The 26,609-nt window shown below is 34.1% G+C and overlaps 1 protein-coding gene across 3 annotated transcripts in view; it reads right to left on the bottom strand.

Moving 5' to 3' along the window:
* Nucleotides 1-26,609, bottom strand: part of LOC145242693 (alpha-2C adrenergic receptor-like) — a 1,432,939-nt gene that overhangs the window by 372,206 nt on the left and 1,034,124 nt on the right. For all 3 annotated transcript variants that reach the window (XM_080105822.1, XM_080105821.1, XM_080105823.1), the window contains one exon: nucleotides 9,691-9,718. The gene's annotated coding sequence lies outside the window, so the exon portion shown is untranslated. The remainder of the gene's footprint in view (nucleotides 1-9,690; nucleotides 9,719-26,609) is intronic.

The following is a 26,609-nucleotide window of genomic DNA, read 5'->3' as shown; positions in this document are numbered from 1 at the left end:
CATGTTGTCCCTTAAAGGGTAAGATGAAAAATGTTCAAAATTAAAAGTAATTTTGAGAGTATATTTTTTGATTGTCATAGGAAAACGTGTTTTAAGTGATGAGAAAAAATAAAACTCAAGAAGCCCCCAGAGCACTATGCAAGCACTAATTAAAATTAAGGAGGTCCTTCTAAAGCACTTCTAAAACTAAGTTCTACCTCCTCCCACCTCGAAGAGAAACAATTTTTAAGTAGGCCTAAAAAACTATTTTTAAGTAGGCCTAAGAAACAATTTTTAAGTAGGCCTAAGAAACAATTTTTAAGTAGGCCTAAAAACAATTTTTAAGTAGGCCTAAGAAACAATTTTTAAGTAGGCCTAAGAAACAATTTTTAAGTAGGCCTAAAAAACAATTTTGAAGTAGGCCTAAGAAACCATTTTTAAGTAGGCCTAAGAAACAATTTTTAAGTAGGCCTAAGAAACAATGTTTAAGTAGGCCTAAAAAACAATTTTAAAGTAGGCCCAAGAAACAATTTTTAAGTAGGCCTAAAAACAATTTTAAAGTAGGCCTAAGAAACTATTTTTAAGTAGGCCTAAGAAACTATTTTAAAGTAGGCCTAAGAAACTATTTTTAAGTAGGCCTAAGAAACTATTTTTAGGTAGGCCTAAAAAACTATTTTTAAGTAGGCCTGAGAAACTATTTTTAAGTAGGCCTGAGAAACTATTTTTAAGTAGGCCTAAAAAACAATTTTTAGTAGGCCTAAGAAACTATTTTTAAGTAAGCCAAAAAAATTATTTTTAAGTAGGCCTAAGAAACTATTTTTAAGTAGGCATAAAAAACTATTTTTAAGTAGGTCTAAGAAACTATTTTTAAGTAGGCCTAGAAAACTATTTTTAAGTAGGCCTAGAAAACTATTTTTAAGTAGGTCTAAGAAACTATTTTTAAGTAGGCATAAAAAACTATTTTTAAGTAGGCCTAAGAAACTATTTTTAAGTAGGCCTAGAAAACTATTTTTAAGTAGGCCTAAAAACTATTTTTAAGTAGGCCTAAGAAACTATTTTTAAGTCGGCCTAAAAAGCAATTTTTAAGTAGGCCTTAAAAACTATTTTTAAGTAGGCCTCAGAAACTATTTTTAAGTAGGCCTAAGAAACTATTTTTAAGTAGGCCTAAAAAACTATTTTTAAGTAGGCCTAAAAAACAATTTTTAAGTAGGCCTAAAAAACAATTTTTAAGTAGGCCTTAAAAACTATTTTTAAGTAGGCCTAAGAAACAATTTTTAAGTAGGCCTTAAAAACAATTTTTATGTAGGCCTAAAAAACTATTTTTAAGTAGGCCTAAAAAACTATTTTTAAGTAGGCCTAAGAAATTATTTTTAAGTAGGCCTAAAAAACTATTTTTAAGTAGGCCTAAGAAACTATTTTTAAGTAGGCCTAAGAAACTATTTTTAAGTAAGCCTAAGAAACTATTTTTAAGTAGGCCTAAAAAACAATTTTTAAGTAGGCCTAAGAAACAATTTTTAAGTCGGCCTAAAAAACAATTTTTAAGTAGGCCTAAAAACTATTTTTAAGTAGGCCTAAAAAACTATTTTTAAGTAGGCCTAAAAACTATTTTTAAGTAGGCCTAAGAAACAATTTTTAAGTCGGCCTAAAAAACAATTTTTAAGTAGGCCTAAAAAACTATTTTTAAGTAGGCCTAAGAAAAATTTTTTAAGTAGGCCTAAAAAACTTTTTTTAAGTAGGCCTAAGAAACAATTTTTAAGTAGGCCTAAAAAACTATTTTTAAGTAGGCCTAAAAAACTATTTTTAAGTAGGCCTAAGAAACAATTTTTAAGTAGGCCTAAAAAACAATTTTTAAGTAGGCCTTAAAACTATTTTTAAGTAGGCCTAAAAAAAAACACCCGTCAAATCCACAGAAGCGTTACTGAAAGCAGTAAATGTGATTATAAATATAATTATAGATATATATTGTATATTTATATTTAAATATAATTATAGATATATATATTGTATATTTATATTTAAATATAAATATACAATATATATCTATAACTATATTTTAATATAAATATAATTATAGATATATATTATATATTTATATTTAAATATAGTAATAGATATATATTGTATATTTATATTTAAATCAGATTTTTTAACGTCAACGGAGTTAAATTACATTTATTTGTACAGAAAACACGTTAAAATAAGTTAAAACAAAGATATTGTTGACCTTGTGTATAGTTTGAACAGTAGCGGTGGCTTTTAATATCGGACCTAAGAGAGAGCGGTATATTAACTGGTTAAGTAGACGAATTTTTTGCAACCGGAAGTCAGATTCCGGATGAGCGTTTCAAACGCTCAAGCAAGCAAGCTGATCCGAGTTTTATATTAGATATATAGATATACGGAATCTGCATGACTTTACCATATTTAAACGTATTTTTCGACCGGCAACGCCGGGTGGCTAGCTAATAATAAATATGTATACATATATATTACCTTTTAGTATTCAACGTAAGTATTAGAAACCGGATTATTTAATAAGAACATGTAACTAGAAAAAATATTTTAATAGAATTTTGATTTACAAGTTATGAAACTATTTAATGTTATAGCCGATACGGGTAAGCTAATTTACTGGCGAGATTCCGTGGAAAATAAAACCATTACATATGATTATATTAAGCGGGTGCATCTTCGAGTACAGACGTATTTTGACCTGGCAGTGTGGAAGAGTCCTGAAGAATTGAAAATGACAAACGTGTCATAATGCCCGCAAGATGATGGACCAATTTCAAAGAACTTGGCATCAAAACGTTGCAGCAGATGAGAAGTAATTCTAAGCTGAGCGCAATCAAAGGATGGTGGAACGACTTCAAAGGAAACAGGCAAAGTTAGTCCATGCAAACTGGAGGGAACTGATAGTCGCTGTGATTGAAGTTTGGCACCAGAACCAATGATTGAATATAGCAAGAAGATGTTGGAGCGTGCGTCAATTGTTATTATACAAACAGAAGACGACGAAGAAGAAAAACGAAAAGTGCAGAGAGTACTAAATGGATTCTCATTTCTTTAATTCAGAAAACTCTTTAAAATGTCGGTTCATTGAAAGTTCACTTAGTGATATCATCATTATTGGAATACAATATAAATATACATGATTTAAAAGTAACTTCCTATTATTAAGTGCTTACAATTTATTGCTATGATATATTTCTTACAAGAAGTGAATATAAGAAAGTGTATATCAGGATGTTTTATCTAAAATTATACTTTTAAGCCCGCGAAAAACGAACACATGTTATAGACGGTTTACTTACAATAAGTACTCCATGCCAAAAATCTCAAGTTAATGCGATAATATGGTGACTAATCCACTGCATCGAATGGATACTATAATACTTAATTCACTGCACCTTATCATAACAACGGCCTATGCAAAGTTGCAACCAGCTCGGTTCAATATTTTCCGATAAAAAGTGGGACGGAAAGACAGATAAATAGACAAACAGATTAGAAGTATAATATAGATTCTTTATGGTACTAGCATTCAACACTAGCTTTTCAAGACGCCTGGGAACCGCATCAACTGATTTAACAAATAATCTTTTTATACTAATGAGTCAACACTTATTAAAACTAAAACCCACTTGAAGATTATGATTAATGAGATGAATAGATTGACAAATGAATGATACCGAGAGAATTTACAATCCCCATATTGCAATAGAGGAGATATTGTTATTCCGACTCTTCTCTATCGTTGTGTTCATGGCAAGTGCTCGGCTGAGCTTCAATCTATTGCCTTCTTTTGCCAAACTTCACAAAAACACTTGTCAAGTTAAAACCACTATCAATAATTTTCGCCGCTCTCTATCTGTGCCTACACTTACACGCAAATTCCAGGAACACAATTTATTTCCTAGAAACTCTGTTCCGCTGGTTGCTTTCTATCTGACTACAATATTGTCGTCTTCAAGTTTAAATTCTTGTTGAACCGTCCCCTTTAAATAATCATATTATACCAAATTTACACTATTAAATATTGTACGATATTGTCCCAATGAATACTTTGCACACATTAACCCTTATCCTCGAGTGGCATTCTGGCCTTAATAGGTGGTGACTATTTTGTAGTAAATATATCGAGCATGCGTGGAATCGCACAAGCGTATGATTCAGGCCTACCTGCGGTGACAAGCGAACCCAGGACATTAAAAAATATCACCAGCTCGAAACAGCTGAATGTAAGGACTAAATAAAGGAGCAGCCTTACAACTTTCGCTTCACCCTCTATGCAGTTCTTGTCAGAATTTCAGTAATAAATTTCAAGTATAAGAACTTACTTTCTAACCACACTATAATATCCTCTTTTATTTACTTGCCTCCCCAAGAGGACAGAGTTAGACACTATGCATTTTTGATTTACCCAAATAGTTTTTAGTTGTTAAAATAAATTCCTTTAAAAAAAAACGTCGCAACGGATAAAGAATATAGAAGGATTTTAAATGACATTTTTTAACACAGAACGATCCAATAAAAAAACACGTATCATTAACACAGTAACGATTTCGCCATAAAATCTCTATGACTTTAGTTAAATTATGTAATCGTGTTAAATATATACCATGGAAACTGCAAAAAGAAAATTCAAACTACATAATTGAATAACTATTTCTTTAGCGAAATTATACAATATAATAATTAATACTCGACTTTTTCGGATTTAATTTAACAATTATTTCAGTGTTTTTACTTGTGAGTCTTTAATATTAAGAACCGTCGAACCAGACATATATTAGTGAGAAGTATACGTTATGATTTTTGCTTTGTATTCACTGTGTTTTAATGACAGTCGTGTAGTGTAAGGCTATCGTCTAGTGTAAGGCTATCGTCTAGTGTAACGTGACACACATTCAAGTGTGAACTGGTCTACACTGCTGCGAAAAATTCTTTACTACATAACTGGACGCTCTGTCAAAAACTCTCAACTTCAAAACACAACGCTTAGAAGACTCGCTACTCCAACGTCCAAATCAAAGATCTGCACAAGCTTTTTTGATTTCGAACCAGTAACATGTCATTTGCTAAGTGACAATATCATAAACATAGAAAAAGAAAAGGGCCATTTTCTCCTTTTTTTGTTTTGACTGCACTAGGTCCTACAGACTGCACAGAAACAGTTATGTACGAATTTTTAAGGCGCTTAATTACAGGTAAGCAATTTATCTTTAGTCTGTAAGCATTTCAGGCTATATATTAGTGTAAAGTGATATATTAGTGTAAGGCGATATATTTGTGTAAGACTATATATTAGTGTAAGGCGATATTGTAGTGTTAGGCGATATATTAGCATAAAGCGATATATTAGTGTTAGGCGATATATTAGCGTAAAGCGATATATTAGTGTAAGGCGATATATCAATGTAAGGCGATATCTTAGTGTAAAGCGATATATTAGTGTAAGGCGATATATCAATGTAAGGCGATATCTTAGTGTAAAGGGATATATTAGTGTAAGGCGATATATCAATGTAAGGCGATATCTTAGTGTAAAGCGATATATTAGTGTAAGGCGATATATCAATGTAAGGCGATATCTTAGTGTAAAGCGATATATTAGTGTAAGGCGATATATCAATGTAAGGCGATATCTTAGTGTAAAGCGATATATTAGTGTAAGGCGATATATCAATGTAAGGCGATATCTTAGTGTAAAGGGATATATTAGTGTAAGGCGATATTGTAGTGTAAGGCGATATATTAGTGTAAGGCGATATATTAGTGTAAGGCGATATATTATTGTAAAGTGATGCTGTAGTGTAAGACAGGCGATATTGTGGAGAAAGCTGATTTTAAACGGCGACTTGTTGTGCAATAATTTTTCTTTAAATTTCCAAATGTGTAGCAAAACAATTTAATAATAAAACTATATTTATTAAAAGTCAAACGAATAAATATTTATATGCATGATGTTAAGTAAAGTGTTCGATTTATGATCAATAATACAAATCCATTATTTTAGAATATTTGTTACTATATTGTTATATATTAATGTGATAAGTAGTTATTATACATTTCCTCTCGTACCCAATTAACGTATGTGTGAATGAAATACGTCAACATATCATTTATTTTATAAAAATTATTGAAAAATATTAAATAATCCACACAATTACTGAGTGTTTGTGTGCAAATTATCCGTGAAAAGAATGAAAATGATCCCAGGTCTAAAGGTCCCCTTATTGAATTTTGGGAACAGAGAACATCTCAAAATGGGAAATATATATTATTTTAAATAATATGCATGATACTCTCTGTTGGAGGGGATAAGAATGTTCCTATATATCTAAACAGTTTCCTAAAGGAGACTATAGTGCAGAGCCTCTATTCCAATTTCTAGGTTTGTCATTATGATGAGAGTTAAGTTTACGCATAAAAATAAACATGAGAGGAAAACACTCGATTCAATTATTTTTTTAACAAACCCTTTATATTTGGTATTTCCAACAACGCCCTTTTCTAAATATTTAAATCGTTCATTTCTCCGTCTCCGATCACATGTGATATTTTGTCTCTGCTGTGAATTCAACAAGGTTTTTCGAACACGTAGTTTTCCAAAAACGGGCCACGTGTCTCGAACACGTTCTTCTCCCGTCACCTCCTGAACACCACTTCACCAAACATTGCGGCTTCTCCTGCCACACGTCTTTTTGTCTCTGCTATACCGCCAATTCTCGCAGCTGGCTTGGTCATTTGCATATCTTTATGTGGCTGCTGCTTCAATCATCAGCGGCTCTATTACATCTCGACTTAATGTGCTAGAGAATTTTTTCAAAAAGACTATGAATCAACTTTCAACTTAAAATATGCATATAGAATTGGAATAAAATGTAAGCGATTTGTATGAGGAGCTAATTAAGAGAATTTTGTAAACCTTCCATTTCTTTCTATGACATAAACAGAGCGAGCAGGACATATCGAGTTATGAGCATAATGAAAAAGAACTCATTGTCCCTCATGCCGTCTCGAGCTACATCGGATCTTGCTGCTAGTATATATACAATCTTGGCAATAATATTCACAATTTATTATAAAAGGTATCTCTCCTAAAATTCTACCCATTGGAATCGTTCATAAAATTCATATGCCTTTATGCAATTTTATTACATTTCGTACAAATAAATGTCAATCTACTATGGACCTGTTTACAAAGTTCCAGTAATATTTTGTGTTGCTGTTCAGTTATATGCTACAAATCTGTACATCTGCCCATACGATGAATCAGCGATATCTACTGGTCAATAGAAAAGGTTTGAGAAGCTATTGGTGGTGAAAGAGTGTTGTAAATGATATACAGGGGTTTTAGAAGAATGTGATAAAAACCACCACTTCGAATAACTCCTTATAATAGCTGGGTGTACACTTCGATGATCGTCTAATAGGTAAGGGATGTCGTCATAAATGAACTTAAAGAAAAGCACGTAGAGTTTCCTTTTTTTGCATTTAAGTTTATCTTACGGATAATGTCTCCGGAAAACAATGTCGGATTAGTGTTAACTTGAAAATGACAATCAACACTGAAATCAATAAATGCTAATAAAGGATTGCATTAAACATGTTAAAAGTCATTTTATACAAATAAGTTAAAAATGACAGTCATAATTGACACATGTTAAAAGTCATTTTATACAAATAAGTTAAAAATGACAGTCATAATTGACACATGTTAAAAGTCATTTTATACAAATAAGTTAAAAATGACAGTCATAATTGACACATGTTAAAAGTCATTTTATACAAATAAGTTAAAAATGACAGTCATAATTGACACATGTTAAAAGTCATTTTATACAAATAAGTTAAAAATGACAGTCATAATTGACACATTTTAAAAGCAAATTACAGAGGGGTTTAAAGTCGATAACTTCGATATTTCTGTACCTTGAATTATCAAATAAAGTCGGCTATAGCCAAGATTGTATTCTGTCGTTGACTTCCGGTCACTACTCTCTATTTTACTGAATAATTAGACATGGTCCAGCGAATAAGAAGCCATTGTAAACATGAAAGAAAGAAAGAATTTCACGTTATCTGAGATAAGGATACTCGTTAATGAAATAAGACCACATCATGCTTGTCACCATCGTCCCTGGAGAAGAAATTGGAAGTCAAAATAAGCAATCTTGACTATAAAAAACACGTTTATGAATTAGAATTAGAACCGCACTTCACTTAGAACGAATCCGGCTTAATTCGCATAGTGTAAATACCACGTCAATACCTTAGTCACAATTGATAAATAAGACACAAAACACACACGCACGCACACACACACAGATACACATACACCCCCCACACACATATGTATATCATTAACTCTCGTCGAAAGAGGATAATGAGTTCATATAGGTAAATGTTCAAAACAACAGCCTATTGGAGGTAGACGGACGCTGTCAGACAATTTTCGCACATAATGTTATCTAGGAGACAAGTGGGTCAATAAGAACTAATGATTTTTTCACACCCTAACTAACGATAATGACGTCATTCAGCTATGCCTGTAAAAGTTAGTTATTAATGCGTAACAGGAAAACTCCCTTCTTAAAATCAATGGAGAAAAGTGTTAAAAATTGACAAAATAAGCGTTAACATTTTTACATCACTATTTCGTTTATTTTCACTAAGAAAATAAGCCCGATATTTTTTGTTGTTCATTGGAATGCATAAGGTTGTGTTAATTTGTACAGGATCGCTAAACGGGAGATCAGATTAGAGATCGCAAGTTTATTAAACATTCTTTTCGTATCCCATGTTCTTAGCTATTCCTCATTCCGTTCGTTTTTCATTTTTATTTAGACGAACGCATAGACGCATTCACGTGTATAATGTTATCGGCAGATAATTTTCTTTACGTCAGTTACGTATATTACTGAAAGTTTCAGTTTAATTGTGATCAAAAGCTAAATCTGATGAAATGGCAAATAGAAGAGTTCATTATCCGCTGTCTAGTATGATTTATATAGAGATCATTTGAATACGTATCAAAGTAAAGTCTAAAACCAGAAGGATTAGTCTGAGTTAAATAATAGTTGCTGCCAATTCTTCACAAAATAATGTCATTCTATTCTAAAATAAGTATAATTTATTACATCATGGGTATGGTATTCTGAAAAATTTTTTTCGTAAGGTTACATTTTTTTTTCATATACGGCATCCCTTTCCTGCTATTAATATCGTGATCGTTACTGAAGTCGGCTGGAAAGCATCTTGAATAGCAAAGTAATTACAATAAAAAATTAAATAAAAAATTATATTAAAAATTATATAAAAAATTACAATAAAAAATTAAATAAAAAATTACAATAAAAAATTAAATAAAAACTTAAATAAAAAATTACAATAAATATTCAAATAAGAAATTAAATAAAAAATACAATAAATAATTAAATAAAAAATTAAATAAAAAGTTACAATAAAAAATTAAATAAAAAATTAAGTAAAACATTACAATAAAAAATTAAGTAAAAAATTAAATAAAAAATTACAATAAAAAATTACAATAAAAAATTAAATAAAAAATTAAATAAAAAATTACAATAAATATTCAAATAAGAAATTAAATAAAAAATACAATAAATAATTAAATAAAAAAATAAGTAAAAAATTACAATAAAAAATTTTATAAAAAATTACAATAAAAAATTAAATAATTACCTTTACGAACTTTAGATAACACCAATACCTATAAAAAAATATAAACAAAATAAATATGAAACCAAAAGAAATAATATATGGTGTTATTGGAATTATTTATATTACATTATCATGCGTATACAGTCATAATACGTTCGGTGATAGCTGGTGTGATATTCATCCTAGGCGAGCTCAGCCGGTTTTCATCGACTTGGGACGGTTCTAATTCATATATAATCCCCAGTCGCATTGAACTCTCGACCAGACAAGATGAAACACAGCGGCTAGTATTTACAAATGATCAACTCCAAATGTTGCTTAACTTATCATACGGAAAATAAACTTATGACACTTAAAATTATTGATATTGACTTTAAAAAGAAACATACATATATATTTATACACAAACTTATCTAATTATATATATATATATATATATATATATATATATATATATCCCTCCTCTTTCTCTCTCTCTCTCCCTCTCTCTCTCTCTCTCTCTATATATATATATATATATATATATATATATATCTATATATATATATATATATATATATATATATATATATATATATATAATTATTGTTTGGGGGCAAATCAAGTTAAAATGTTGAATCCATGTCCACATCTAAAATTTAAAGTGTTTAGACCCCAAATTGGCGGAGGAGTTTTGAAAGGTCAAATCGTTAAACTTTGACCCTTTGATAATCATATTTCTGGGCGAAAAACAATTAAAAAGGATTGTCCCAACTCTCCGTATCCCTTATGTCAAATTTCGAGACTGTAGACTGGAAATTGAAAGAGTAGTTTGGTAGGGAAAGGAACACGCAGACAATTTCACTTTTATAGATATACTAGCATGGGCTCCCGGCGCTGCCCGGGTATTTTGAGGTGTATGCTGAGAAAAAAAAACGGTCATTTTTTTTTAAACTTGGCCCCTATTATGACCGCTAAAATCTTATTGTTTTGGCTTCAAATTAAGTTATTAAGTTAGATACATGTCCAATGAACCTATATTTAAAATTTCAAGTGTTTAGACCCAACATTGTCGGAGGAGTTTGGTAGAGTTATCAAAAGTCAAATCGTTGAACTTTGATCCCTTAACAGCCAAATTTCTGGCCGAAAACGAATCACATAGATTTTCCCAAATCTCAGTACCCTCTATATCAAATTTCGAGTCTGTAGACTTAAAATTGACAAAGTTATTGCGTAGGGAATTGTACACACACAGACACACAGAGAAACAGACACGTTAACTTTTATAGATATACTAGCATTTCGGCCCGACGTTGCCCGGGTGTTTGGAGATGTATGTTGAGCAAAAAAAAAATAAAATAAAAAAATAAAAACGGTCAACTTTTTTTTAACTTTGGCACCTATTATGACCCGTTAACATTTATTGTTTTGGGCTTAAAATGAGTTAATAAGTTAGATCCATGTCCAAGGAACCTATATCTAAAATTTCAAGTGTTTAGACCCAACATTGTCTGAGAGTTTGGTAGATTTCTCAAAGGTCAAATCGTTGAACTTTTACCCCTTAAGAGCTGAATTTCTGGCCGAAATCCGATCACATCAATTTTCCAAAATCTCAGTACCCTCTATATCAAATTTCGAGTCTGTAGGCTTAAAATTGACAGAGTTAATGCGTAGGAAAATGTACACGCACAGACACACACACAGACAGACACTTTCACTTTTATATATATATATAGATATACTAGCATGGGTTTCCGGCGTTGCACGGGTATTTGGAGATGTATGTTGAGCAAAAAAAAAGAAAAAAGAAAAGTGGTCCAATCTTTTAACTTTGACCCCTATTATGACCCCCTAATATTTATTGTTTTTTGGCTCAAATAAAATTATTAAGTTAGATCCATGTCCAATGAACCTATATCTAAAATTTCAAGTGTTTAAACCCAAAATTTGGAAGTATGGTAGTTTGGTAGAGTTCTCAAAGGCGAAATCGTTGAACTTTGACCCCTTAATCGTCAAATTTTGGGCCGAAAACCGATCACATCGATTTTCCCAAATCTCAGTACACTCTATATCAAATTTCGAGTCTGTAGACTTGAAATTGACAGAGTTATTCGTAGGGAAATGTACACGCACAGACCCACAGATACACAGATATACAGACACTTTCACTTTTATAGTTATAAAGATAGATTGGACGTAATATATATTAATGATTCAAAAAGTAAAAAAAAAAAATGGTTCGTGCGTCGCTACAGAGAATCGAAACCAAAACGTTTAGCTTATGATTGACTTTTTCTTTTACATTAATGCCTGAGCTATGAAGATATGTTTGCCGCAAGGCAAAAATAAAAACATGAACCAATAGCTATTACGCTATGCATGCATATTTGTAATGCCTTCGTTTTATCATCACCTAGCAAATTTAATTTTTTTTTTAATTTTCACACCTTTACACCGACTTTCTACGGCTAAAACCCGAATATAAAGTTTCGCATGTATTCGAATACCCTATATATCAAATTTCATATCTGTAGACGAAACACATCATAGAAGAGTTTTGTAGGCAGTTTTTTTAAACATATATATACGTATATATAAAAAGAGATTTGTGTTTACTATAAGCTTTTTACGAAAATATTACGCAAGTATAAATCATGTGGAATATCTGCATTAACATAATTACACATAATAATTAACTAGAAATGATCATTCCTTAAGAAAACCGAAAAAAAAAAACCAAACTAATAGGCAATTAATTAAATTAATCGCCTATTAGTTTTTTTTCGGCTTAGGGAATGATCATTTTTATGCCTATTAGTTTTTTTCGGTTTTCTTAGGAAATAATCATTTTTAGTTTACTATTACGTGTAATTATGTTAATGTAGATATGATAATGAATGTTTAAAAGAATATGCAAATTAGATCTTTTGCAGATGAATGCAATACAACAAACCGTATATAAAAATTTGTATTTTAAAAAAATTAATTAAAAAACGGGGGTTTAATATGAATATAAATTCACAAAAACAACAAAAAAAAACAAACAAAATTCATAAGATTATAAATATATTCTTATGTACTAAATAGCAATCTTTACTGACATTTTTCAGAAAAAAAAATGTGTTTTGAAACGTTGTGAAAATAATCCAACTAATCATTCTAGCGCTATGTTCAAATCAATTGCATTCGGTTAATCATCTATGCATCTTCGTTTCTTGTTCAAATTTATTTTCGTCATACTTTCTCAATTCCTGTCTTATAGTTTACTCTTCTCAGCCTCACCAATCAGCCAATTCCAGATTTCCTTCTCGCTCTTTTCTACCATTTCCCAAGAACCTATTTAAGTAAACCAGCGCCTCCCTGCCGTGCATTTGCCAATCGAAGCGCACGAACCGCAAACCATTTCCGAACCGCGCTGTGTTGGCCGCTATTCAACTTCACCAAACAGCGAACACAGAAGAAAAACCCAAGAAAACACACTAGAGTAAGTCAAGATAGATTGTGCCATTTGGCCTTGCATCGCCATTTTTTTCTGCCTTAACTTTTCTCAGCGAACTTTTTCCTTTTTCTTATTTTATTAAAACTATGTAAGCTTATATAGCGAGGGCCAACAGGTCAGTCGCATCGGATTGTCGTGTGATTAACTAACAGTTTGATAGCATTGGATTAAGGAAGGGTCAATAAATTTGGATTAATTTTTATGCTTTAAAAATCAGTTCAATCTCACTAAGAATGAATTTTTTAAATCTCAGTCTGACAGAAAATTGTATATATATATATATATATATATATATATATATATATATATACATATATATAAATACACACACACATCTATCTATCTATCTATCTACCTATATATATATATATATATATATATATATATATATATATATATATGCATATATATACTTGCAGTTCAACCCGGCTTTGCTCGGGCCCTATGTACTGTTCATAACTTAATGAGAATATATATATATATATATATATATATATATATATATATGTATATATATGTATATATATGCATATATATATACATCAAATCTGTTGTCAAGGCCGCTGGAAAAATGGTCGGACCCTTCTATCGATCCAGTAGATATCTCACTGCTGATGCAATTCTCTATCTATATAAGAGCCAGGTACGTCCAAGGATGGAATACTGTTGCCACATATGGGCAGGAGCTGCTAGAAAAGACTTGTCCTGCCTTGATAGGGTTCAAAATAGACTTCGTGGCCTGGTGGGAGATGTCCTTTTCTCTTCGCTGCAACTTTTATCTCACAGAAGAGATGTTGCTAGTTTGTCTCTGCTTTATCGTTATTTTCATGGAAAGTGTTCAACTGAGCTTCAATCTATGGTCCCCCCTCACCAAACTTTCACAAGAAACACTAGACTAGCTGAAAACATTGTCAATAATTTTCCCCACTCTTTATCTGTACCTAAACCTAAACATAGATTCCATGATCAAAGCTTCTTTCTTAGAACTGCACGCCCGTGAAATTGTCTTCCGTTTTCCTGCTTTCCAGCTGACTATAATATGGTTGTCTTCAAGTCCAACGTGAACAAGTTTCTAATGAGCCGTTCCACTTAAGTTAACAAATTTACCGAACTTCCATTACTATCGATTACTATATTGTCCTTTTGACTACTCTACACTCTTTAACCCTTATCCTTGAGTGGTCTATCGGCCTTGATAAGTGGTGACGACTATGTAAAAAAAAATATACATATATATATATATATATATATATATATATATATATATATATATGGATACTAAAATGTTGGACTCATGTCCAGGTAACCTACATCCAAAATTTAAAGTGTTTAGACCCAAAATTGGCGGAGGAGTTTGGTAGAGTATGCAAAGGTTAACTTTATCAACTTTAACATTTTAGCAGCTTTATCTTCGCCCAAAAACTGATTAAAAAGCTTGTTGTTTTCATGTTAAATTTCAAATGTTTAGACCCAAAATTGGCTAAATAGTTTGTTAGAGAACGCAAAGTTCAAACCTTTTGAACTTTGACCCCTTGGCAGCTAAATTTGCGGGTAAAAAGCTTGCCCTATGTCTGAATACACTTTCTGCAAAATTTCAAATGTTTAGGCAAACATTGGCTGAGTAATTTGGTAAAGACCACTGAGGTCAATTTAAAAAAAATATGACTCTAATTTTAACCTCTTAACATTTATTGCTTATGGCTAAAATCAAATGAAAATGTTTTATCCATGTCCAAGTTACCTACATCTACAATTCTTTAGACCCAAAATTGGCGGAGGAGTTTGCTAGAGTTTTCAAAGGTTAAATCGTTGAACTTTGAATCATTAACCGCTAAAACCGATTAAAAAGATTTTCCCAAATCTCAATACCTCTATATCAAATCTCGAGTCTGTAGACTGAAAATTTACAGAATAGATTTGTAGGAAAATGTACACACACAGACACGCAGACACACAGACAGATAGACCATTTCACTTTTATAGATATAGAGATTTTCCGAAAACTTCTGACCTTGATTGAGGGGAGACTAAAATTTGCAGCAGTTGTGTCAAATGATCTGAATAACAGCAAGGAGAGACTTGATTCCAAATATTTCCAATAGGTAACATCTCCCCTATTTGGAAATAATGCTTATGAATATTTCTAGTATCGAATAATCCATATACATTGGAATTTACTTTATGTATGAAAACCAAAGAGAGGAAATATAACACATGGGAAACATTTGGAATCAAGTCTTACTTTGTTGTTACTTCAGATCATTTAAAACCATAGAAGAAAGTTTTAGTCTCCCTCCATCAAGGTTAAAGGCTTTGGGGGAAATATAAGATATTTTGTAATTTGTATACAAAACTACGAAAACAAATGGCTATGATTAAATCATTTTATGGCTGTAAAAACGTGCCAAAAGTAGGCTCTAGATGGTGGTTATCCCTTCCTACGAGCCCTCATTTGTTAAATTCTGATCATTAGTCGCCGCGATTTGGAAAGTATAAATTGCCATATAAGGTGATTATATATATATATATATATATATATATATATATATGTATATAAATAAAAATTACAATTAAATTTACCAAAATGATCCAAGATGGTAAAACTAAAGTATATTATCAAATATTAAAGAATGAATATTTATAAAGTAATCTCAACCAGATGTAAAAGCTCGATAAAGCCAAATAGGAGATAGAGCTAATAATAGGAACAAATAGTTAATAAAACATGTTAAAAAACACTTTGAAAAAGAGTTAAAAACATATTTAATTTGAAAAGGAAACACTTAATAAGTGGATAGTCCTTAATCCACGGAGTTTCGAAGAAATACTTTCCTTCTCATCAGAGGGTAGGAATTAGCAAAATGTGGTATCGGATTTTGCTTGCAAAAGTATTTTATAAAACTGCAAGTAAGTCAAAGATCTTGCTTGATAACAAAAGTTAAGCAGTAATATATATATATATATATATATATATATATATATATATATACGAGCAAACAGTTAATAAAACATGTTAAAAACATTTTGAAAAAGAATTAAAAGCATATTTAATCTGAAAAGGAAACACTTAATAAGTGGATAGTCCTTAATCCGCGGTGTTTCAAAGAAATACTTTCCTTCTAATCAGAGAGTAGGAATTAGCAAAACGCGGGATCGGATTTTGCATACAAAAGTATTTGATGAAACTGCAAGTAAGTCAAAGATCTTATTTGATAATAAAAAATGAAGCAGAGGGAATATGGTGAAGAAAACGGTGATTTCACGTGAATGGATAGTCTGGTGAAAGGTAAATTATCCAATGACGATTTATGATTAAATACGTTTTAATACTTTTTCAAAGTTTTTTTTTAACATGTTTTATTAACTATTTGCTCTTACATAATATATATATATATATATATATATATATATATATATATATATATATATATATTCAGAAAGTGTGAGAGAATATATGTAATTATTTTCCACAGCCGAACCAACGTCGCAGCCCACAAGAGCCAAGAAAGCCAACAAACCGGAAGTCGAAGAATCGAGTTTCGCCCTCATTTTGGGCTCATCAGATTCAGGATTTGAAACCCGAACCTCTTGCATACTAGGCGAGCACTCTACCAACTGAGCAAACACGCCAAACATACAAGAATGTCTATTAACTTACACAGATCAAACAACCCGTGGTACAGATCCGACAGTGGAAAGAACCTACCTCATATCGACAAGGGACGAGGTATCAAACCAGCTTTAACCCAAGCCGACGTTTCACCAGTAGGAATTTTATATACTCGAAAGGACGATGTCACCCCAACAAGCTAACCTCACGAGTAACCAATAGAATGTTTGGAAAGTGTGAGGGAATATATATAATTATTTTCCACAGCCGAACAAACGTAGCAGCCCGCAAGAGCCAAGAAAGCCAACAAACCGGAAGTCGAAGACTTGGGCTTCCGGTTTGTTGGCTTTCTTGGCTTTTATGGGCAGGTATATGAATGCGTTCTACAACGGCGTACACGTTGAATAGTTGGGTTTATCTTTTCCTGTATATTCGTGCACGTGTGAATGGGTGTATGTATATACGTCGTATCATTTAGTTGATCGTCTAGTGTGTATATTTTAACATTTATGCAACAGTTCGAACAGGAAACGATTGACGTGGACGTATCGAAACAGTTGTAGACAAACAGTTCTTTTTAACAGATGTAAAAAAACACAACACATACCTGAATTATTTACGAACATTTATTCTCATGACCTGGCCGGCATTTTCAGAGGTTACAAACAAGCAATTCAATTTTATTCATTTATTTATTGCGGACTATTATCCTCATCTTTTAGTTGTTGTTTCCCGACGTTTCGGCTAACTATTCTTCTGGCCTTCGTCAGGTGGTAACCGCGACAGGATAGGAACTCCGACTCTTCTAACTGCATTCTCAGCAATTACTGTTTTCCATAGTTTTTTTTTCGTCTCGCCACCTGAAGAATAGTTGGCCGAAACGTCGTGAAACAACAATTAATAAAGATGAGGACAATAGTTCGCAATAAATAAATGAATAAATAATACTCATCCCAATAAACATTCCAATTAATAAAATAATATATAAATACCATTCGACTATGGAAGATCAGATATAAACGTGGATTTATGAGACCCCCCCCCCAAAAAAAAACAACCTTGATCGCCCTTCGAGGCCCGTGGCTCAATGAACATTCCAATTAATTAAATAATAAATTCCATTTTACTCTGTTCATAAATAAAGGTTTTATCGTCATTCGAAGTGTGAGTACACTTTTACAATTTTCGAAAGACTGTGTATACTGTTCATTCTAATACATGAGTAGTTCCTATTTACAATGCCTCCCCACGGGACAGAGTTAGACACCCGGGTCGTTTTTTTTATGCGGAGAAAAGGAACAGAAATAAAAAATTGTCTCAGTCGTGACGGATTTCTCCTCCACTGACAGAGAACAAGAAATTGAAGTGTAGTATCTGAAGTACACCGAGCAAATAAGACACAAGGCCGATTTTTAATGTGAAGAGTGAAGGGGAAATGGAGACCAACTCCCCGGGGAGTAGGGGAGCTGGATAGTGACAATTGGTATGAAGGGTTGCCCCTACATTGACCAAGGTCTCATATGTGGGGTTACCCCCACATATGGTCTTTGCTTGCAGTATCTGCTGGAACAGATGGTATTTATTTGCTCCCCCACCGAGCAAATTAGGCACAAGGCCAATTTTTAATGTGAGGAGTGAAGGGAGGGGGAAGGGAAAAAGGGGACCAGCTCCCGAGAGGTGGGAAATGGGAGCTGGTTAAAGGTCAGGCATGTGGGGTTGCCCCCACATCTGGTCTTTGCTAGTCATAGCTAGTCATAGCTTGCAGTATCTGCCGGAACAGATACTACACTTTGATCTTGGCCCGAAGACCAGAGTTGTTATTTAGTGTATTTTTAGTAAATAATTTGTGTTGTATACAGTTTTATTCAACATTGATTGCCCAAAAATAAATGATATATGCAACCAAAGATACATACTCAATAAATTCTTCATTGTTCATGATGAATGTATCATCCGCCAATCGCACAAAATGTTTGAATTAAATTTATAAATTTATAAATAATAAAAAAAAAATAATTGTTCGCACATGATAATTAATGAATTTATTCATAATCTTTTACCGAGAATACAAACACCAAAAAAACTAAATAAAAACAAAAACAAAAAACAAAAACAAAACAAAACAAAAACAAAAAACAAAAAAAAAACAAAAAAAAAAAAAAAGCAAACAAACTACTAAACAATAATTATTAAGTTATTTTTTATCATTCCTGGAAATATTTTCCAAGATACGCAATAATCTCCGCAAAACATCAAAATCGATTTCGAGAAAGGGTATACTTTATCGTCTATTCTGTCAGGTTCAATGCCAGATTCATCAGACTAGTGCAATCTGAAGAATATCAACCACATATGCTTATTTACTGAAGTTATAGATACTCCTATCTCGCCGAAATGGAGAACAAGCTCACGAAATTACATTGTTTAGTTTTTCAATTATATATTTCTCAGAGCCAAGTTCTGATAGCGTATACTTTTCTCTCCCTTTCTCTTTCTCTTTCCCCGCCTCTGTCTCTTTCTCTCTCTCCCTCTCTTTTCCTGTCTCTCTTTCCCCGCCAGATCTCTCCCTCTTTCTCTCTCACTCTCTCTTTTTCTCTCTCTCTCTGTCATACAGTGAATGCTTTCAGTCAGTGTATACGCTATCTTTGGTACCAAACATCACTTTTTGTCTGGCATCATCTCCTTCATCATTCCCCGCCTTACAGGGACTCCGCGTCGAAGACGCCATCGTCTCTTCCGTTTATTTCCCTACCAGGAATTTCTCTTTTTGACCCAGATTTGGGACGCTTAGCGTTTCGCAAAAAGTCAGTCCTGTTCAGCTGAACTATTTAGTATGAACGAGAGAGAAAGGGGGGGAGTGGAAGAGAGAGAGAGAGAGAGAGAGAGAGAGAGGGAGAGGGTGAGGGACAAGAAGATGGAGGTGGGTGGAGACAATATGGCAGCCGATGATTGGAGATGTCGTTTCTGGCGGTTGGACTTGACACTTCGAACCGAACGCGCCTATCAGTTCAGGGCAGAAGGCTTTGTACGCTGATCAAACAGGCGGATCGATAATGACAGTCAATGGTCGAGAAAGGACAAATGCAATATATATATATATATATATATATATATATATATATATATATATATATACATACATGATATTTGCATTTTTATATAACTCAGAATACGCACGAACACGTGCGCTCAAAGCAAGGATATATATATATATATATATATATATATATATATATATATATATATATATATATATATATATATATATATATATACATAGTAAGTTATAAAATGTATATGGCGATTAAGCTACACTGAATATTCCGCGTTTCATCCACTTTAGGATTTTTCAGGCTTATTCGCATAAACCTGAAGAATCCTAAAGTGGATGAAACGCGGAATATTAAGTTTAGCTTAATCGCCATATACATTTTATAACTTACTAACTAGCTCTACCTACGTATTGAGCACTTTTGAAGTAAATAAAGTTTACGCATAAATCTATACTTTCGTATACTAATTTTATGTGAGTAAATTAAGTAGTTATATATATATATACATACAGCCGGCAAAAAGTAAGTCCGCACTTGTAATTTTGTCAAAAACTGCAAATTTAAGCTAAATAGAATGTAACTATTTAAATAAACTATACCTCATTTGCTTGGTCTTTTATTCTTCTATAATTTTACCTGTTCATATTTGACGTTTAATTGAAATATTATAGTGTTAACGTCAATTTTAAAAAAAAATAATTTCAAATTGAGGAGGCAAAAAGAAAGTCCGGAATAACAAATTCGCCTAAAACCGCCTTAAATTATCGCCCCTGGATCAGTTTAAAATATCCACCAACAGGCAACAAAGCATCTCTAATCGTAATTGTTGTTGTTCCAGGTCAACGTAACATTTAGTTCATATGTCATGACTTTCTCTTAGTGATCGTCAAGAGTTCATTAATTTTTTTTTTTATTACATTTTCACCCCAACAAGGCACATTGCCACTTTGATGTAGAGGACTACTATTAGGGACACATACTAAAGGGGTACTAGGTGGGGAGTTGGGCAGCAAGATGTCGGTTCATGTTACACTTGAACTTCTGCAGTCAGTACAGCTGGGGAAGCAGGAACCTAGCAGGGAGTTCCAAATCTAGTGGTTATGGAGAAGAAACTACTGGAGTAGAAAGCTCTCTTACATCTAGGGATCTCTACTATGAAGGGGTGGTATTTTGCTGCTTGTCGAGTTTGTCTGGGGTATTTACGTAGAGGGGCTACAAGTGCTTGGAGCTCATCCCAACATACACCGTTAAAGTACTTGTAGAACAGGCAGAGGGATGCTACATTTCATCGATGGGACAGAGGCTGAAGCTTGAATGATATTTCAGGACCTATTAGGTTGGCGACTCTCTTTTGAACCTTGTCTAGGAGTGACAGACTAGTAGCAGATGCATCAGCCCAAATATGACAACAATACTCCATACATGGGTGAATGTTGGCTTTATAGAGGTACAGGATACTTTCAGGTGTAAGTAGTTTTGTAGCACGGTAGAGAGAACCTGCCTTTTTCGCAGCGGTCCTGGAAATGCTCTCAATTTAATTGTTCCAACTCATGTTTCCTGTGAGCGTTAGGCCGAGGAGTTTAAAAGATATGCTTTCAGATAAAGATTCCTTGGCCATTGCTATTGGTGGTAGAGATGGTTTCTTGTAGTTATTGAAGGAAACAAGTTTAGTCTTGGCAGCATTGAATGTGACCATCCATTTTTGTACCCATTGACGACTTGAAAATCACCCCTTCTCAGGTACATGCTATTATAAAAAACCTAGACTCCTCTAAAGCATGTGGACCAGATCTCATCCCGGCTGTGCTATTAAAAAAATGCTCTGCCGAGGTTGCTCCAGTTCTGTCCAAACTTTACAATAAATGCCTTAACGAATCTTGTTTTCCCGACTGCTGGAAAACCGCCTCTGTGGTACCAGTCTTCAAGAATTCTGGTGAAAGAACTGACCCACTAAATTATCGCCCCATTAGCCTCCTCCCGATTTTCGCCAAAATATTTGAGTCCTTAGTTAATAAAGCCCTAGTCCAGCACCTAACAGCTGCTAAACTCTTGACTGACAAACAATATGGATTCAGGCAAGCCCGTTCAACAGCAGATATCTTAACTGTAGTTTCTGAACGTATATACCGTTCATTGGATAAAACAGGGGAGGGTAGAGCGGTGGCCCTTGATATATCTAAGGCTTTTGACAGGGTATGGCACGATGGTCTTCTAAGGAAAATTAGATCATATGGAATCACTGGAAGAATTCATAACGTAATTAAATCCTTCTTAAGTAATAGAAAAATCAAAGTTGTCCTCGACGGACGTACATCCAAACAATATGACATAAATGCGGGAGTGCCTCAGGGGTCTATCCTTGGACCTCTATTGTTCCTGATATTCATAAACGACCTCCCTGATAATATTGTTTCGGAGATGGGTATATTTGCCGATGACACCACTCTCTATAACAGATATGAGGGGAAAACAAATGAACACATATCCAAGAAAATGGCAGAAACACTAGAGGATGACCTCCAATCCGTAGTGGAATGGGGACAAAAATGGTTGGTCTCATTCAATGCTGCTAAGACTAAGCTTGTTTCCTTCAATAACTACAAGAAACCTTCTCTACCACCAATAGCAATGGCCAAGAACACATTGCCTGAAAGTACTTCTTTTAAACTCCTCGGCCTAACGTTTACAGGGAATATGAACTGGAATAGATACATTGAGAGCATTGCCAAGGCTGCTGCAAGGAAGGTTGGCTCCCTCTACCGTGCTAGAAAACTACTTACGCCTGCCAGTATCCTATACCTCTATAAGGCAACCATTCGCCCATGTATGGAGTACTGTTGTCACATCTGGGCTGGTGCATCTGCTGCTTGTCTCTCGCTCCTGGACAGGGTTCAAAAAAGAGTCGCAAACCTGATAGGTCCTGAACTGTCATCTGGGCTTCAACCTCTGTCCCATCGACGAGATGTTGCATCCCTCTGCCTGTTCTACAAATACTTTAATGGTGAATGCTTTGACGAACTGCAAACACTTGTACCTCCCCGACGTAACTACCCCCGACAAACCCGACAAGCTACTAAGTCTCATCCCTTTACAGTGGAGATCCCTAGGTGCAAGAAAGCCTTTTACTCCAATAGTTTCTTCCCCAGAACTGCGGGTCTTTGGAACTCCCTTCCGGGATTCTGCTTTCCCAACTGCAATGATATGCAGAAGTTCAAGTGTAATGTTAACAAACATCTTTCTACTCTTCTCCCTTCATAATGACCCGCTAATTAATTCCCTAATAGTAGCCCCCTGCTTCAAAGTGGCACTGTGCCTTGTTTGGGGTGAAAATTGAATAAAAAAAAAAAAAAAAAAAAAAAAATTCTACTACAGATTGGAGGTCATCCTCTCGTGTTTCTGCCATTTCTTTAGATATGTGTTAATTTGTTTTCCTGTCGTGTCTGTTATAGAGCGTGATGTCATCAGCATATATACCCATCTCACAGACAATTTTGTCAGGGAGGTCATTTATCAATATTAGGAACAACAGAGGTCCAAGCATAGACCCCTGAGACACTCCTGCATTTATATCATATTGTTTAGATGTACGGCCATCGAGGACAAATTAGATTTTTCTCTTATCTAAGAAGGATTTAATTATGTTTAGTATTCTTCCAGTGACACCGTATGATCTGATTTTCCTGAGAAGACCTTCGTGCCATACCCTGTCAAAAGCCTTAGATATATCTAGAGCTACCGCTCTACCCTCCCCTGCTTTGTCCAGTGAACGGTATATACGCTCGGAGATTACAGTTAGAATGTCTGCTGTGGAACGGGCTTGCCTAAATCCGTACTGTTGGTCAGTACGAAGTTTAGCATTTGTAAAGTGATGGATTAGAGCTTGGTTAATTATGGACTCAAATATTTTGGCAAAAAGTGGGAGGAGGCTGATGGGGCGGTAATTTGCTGGGTCAGTCCTTTCGCCTGAATTCTTGAAAACTGCTACCACAGAAGCAGTTTTGCAGCAGGAAAGCAAGATTCATTAAGCCATTTGTTGTAAAGTTTGGAGAAGATTGGAGCTACTTCGGCGGAGCACTTTTTTAATAGCACAGCCGGGACGAGATCAGGTACACATGCTTTTACAGTGTCAAGATTTTTTATAATGGCATGCACCTGAGAAGGGGTTATTTTCAGATCCTCAAGTGTGGCATCTGTCCGCAAAGGAAAGTCTGGGATAGGGTGGTTAGCAGAGTCTAGTGTGGAGTTGGAGGCAAACCGATCCGTTTTTGGGTGGTTTCAGTAAATTTTCTCTTAGCTGTCGCTGTTTCTTTCTTACAGTTACTTCTGGCTTCTATATACTTCTGTCTGTTTGAATTGGATTTATGTCGGTTAAATCTGTGGTACGCGTGCTGCCTTTGCGCGATGGCAGCTGCACAAGTAGAAGTAAACCATTGGGAGCGGGGGGAGTGGAGAGAGTGGGGGGAGTGGGGATTGCTATAAAATTTCCTCATGGTGACATGTGCTTCAATTGCTGTCTTGAACCATTCAGTAGTCTCTTTTGCGCACTGTTCAGCAGGAAGTGAAAAGATATTTCGCCATGGGGCGTCTCTAATGAGATCCCTGATGGCTTCCCAGTCGGCCTTTTTTATAATATCTCGTTGTTTTGAGCTATGGCTCTTCCATTTTGGCTCTAGAGTTTAGGGTGATTTCAACTATTATCACATGATCAGCATTCCCAAGTGGGCTGTGAGCGTTCGTAACACAATCATCAGAAACTGTGGTCAGAAACAGATCTAAAAGTGATTCGTGTTGCTCTTGCTAGTCAGGGAAACGGATTGGAAACGTAACCGTCTGTGATAGGGAATGATATATAGAGAAGCTATGTGTTGTGGTATAAGCTGCGTCTGTGTAATTAGAGAATCCAAGCCAGTTACTGTGGTGGAAATTTAAGTCACCAAATACATGAACTTGTGCGCTAGTGTCGAGGGAAAGTGCTGTATCTATGTTGTCAGAGACTTTGTTTATTAGGGTACAGTCCTGGGTCGAGGGAGAGCGATAGAGAAAATAAAAGTAACTAATGTTATGTTGCATGTTAAGTCTAAAGCACATAAAGGCTTGGTCGTCCGATTCTAGTTTTCTTTCTCTAGTCAAGGGGAGGATGTTACGAATATAGACTCCAAGCCCGTGCATATGTCTGTCAGAGTCTTTACGGCAGAGTGGGAGATATCCGGGTATGTTAAAGTAGTTAGAGGGGATGGAGGAGTGTAGGTTGGTCTCACTTAGTGCTAAGATATCCGGGGTGTTTGTTAGGAGAAATGGTTCGACATCATTTAAATTAGTTCTAAGCCCACGGATGTTAGTAAATGCAAGCCTCAAGGGAGGAGGCAGTTTGCTTTTATACAGATAGAGAATTACATCAGGGGTGAGATATCTTCTGGAGCGGTAGAAGGATTCTACCATTTTTCCAGCGACCTTGGCAACTGACTTGATATACGTATTCCATTTCAGGTCAGGAGTAAAGGTCAAACCCAGAAGATTATGAAAACATGGAGATTGCCCTAGACGAGAGCCACCCATTTCAATTGATGTAAGATGGGGATAAGAGCGTTGATGGTATATATATATATATATATATATATATATATATATATATATATATATATACGGAATAATCGCGTTCTCGTCAGATCACTGAAGTTAAGCAACGTTGAGCTTAGTTAGTACCAAATGCGTGACCATTTGGGAATTCAAGGTGTTGTATGTACTCTCCGCTTATCTCGGCATTTGTCTCCAATTGTCCTGTACATACACTCCACTTGCGACTGGTATTTAACAATGTACACCCAGAATAGCTGTGGTTGTAGATTGCGCACATCCTGCCACAAATATTTCACGCGCAGGCACCCCTTCATCGATATCCATAATCTGCCAAAGACTGAAGGTGCCCCTCTTCATATATATATTACTTTTTGAATACGGTACTCAGAGGGTGCTGCGGGAAAAATGTGAAAATAGAGTAATATTCCCGGTCACTAGGAGGATAGTCAGAGTAGTAAATAATGAATGAGTAAGTATCGTGCTACCACCTTTGAAGATGCAATGGGAATAAAAGTTACTCTCCTAGGAAATAATATAATTATCTGCGAGAACATGAACTCAACTTGTAATAATCGCAAAACCAACATCAGTTAATGGGTAATAGTATGATCATATTGAATTTTTATGTGGTGTTTTCGCTGTCATAGCTATAACGTCGATTGTGTACAAGATAAAATTGTCATTTTAATAAACTATACTACCCGTAACCGGTTGGGTCAGTATGTTATATTAGCTATGGAATTAATGTATACGCGTGATACTTATAACGTAAAGAAAATAGTTTTGTTACATAGGAGAAACATTTCTATGAAATTATATTAAAATGAAAAAAATTATATAGATAGATTTCTATGAGTCGTTCTGTTTATAATTGTTTATTTTGAAAAAAAAGAATTACAGCCATTGAATTATAAGCGATTTCCATACTTATAGGTAAATGTGCACTGAATAGATGCATAATACTTAAAGTGAGACTCAAATTTTTATATAATTTTTAATTTAAACGCGAAAAATAAACACTTGGGACGCTAAAAATGTACACAGTAAAACAGTACGTTTTATTATCGCGTTGATCATTTATTTGTAACGCAATTTAAAGAAAAATATATTTTCAGGGTTATTTATGTTGGTAGTGTTGAAGAAAATGTATGAATGTTTTTTTAAGAAAGGTGTATTAAAAATGGAGGATAAATTTAAAAAAGAAGACGGTGGGTAAAGCGCC

The sequence above is a fragment of the Euprymna scolopes genome, chromosome 21, assembly GCF_053919585.1.
Source record: "Euprymna scolopes isolate OS-2025 chromosome 21, ASM5391958v1, whole genome shotgun sequence".
Lineage (NCBI taxonomy): Eukaryota > Metazoa > Mollusca > Cephalopoda > Sepiida > Sepiolidae > Euprymna > Euprymna scolopes.
The sequence above is the reverse complement of the archived record's forward strand: the minus strand, read 5'-3'. Positions and strand labels throughout refer to the sequence as shown.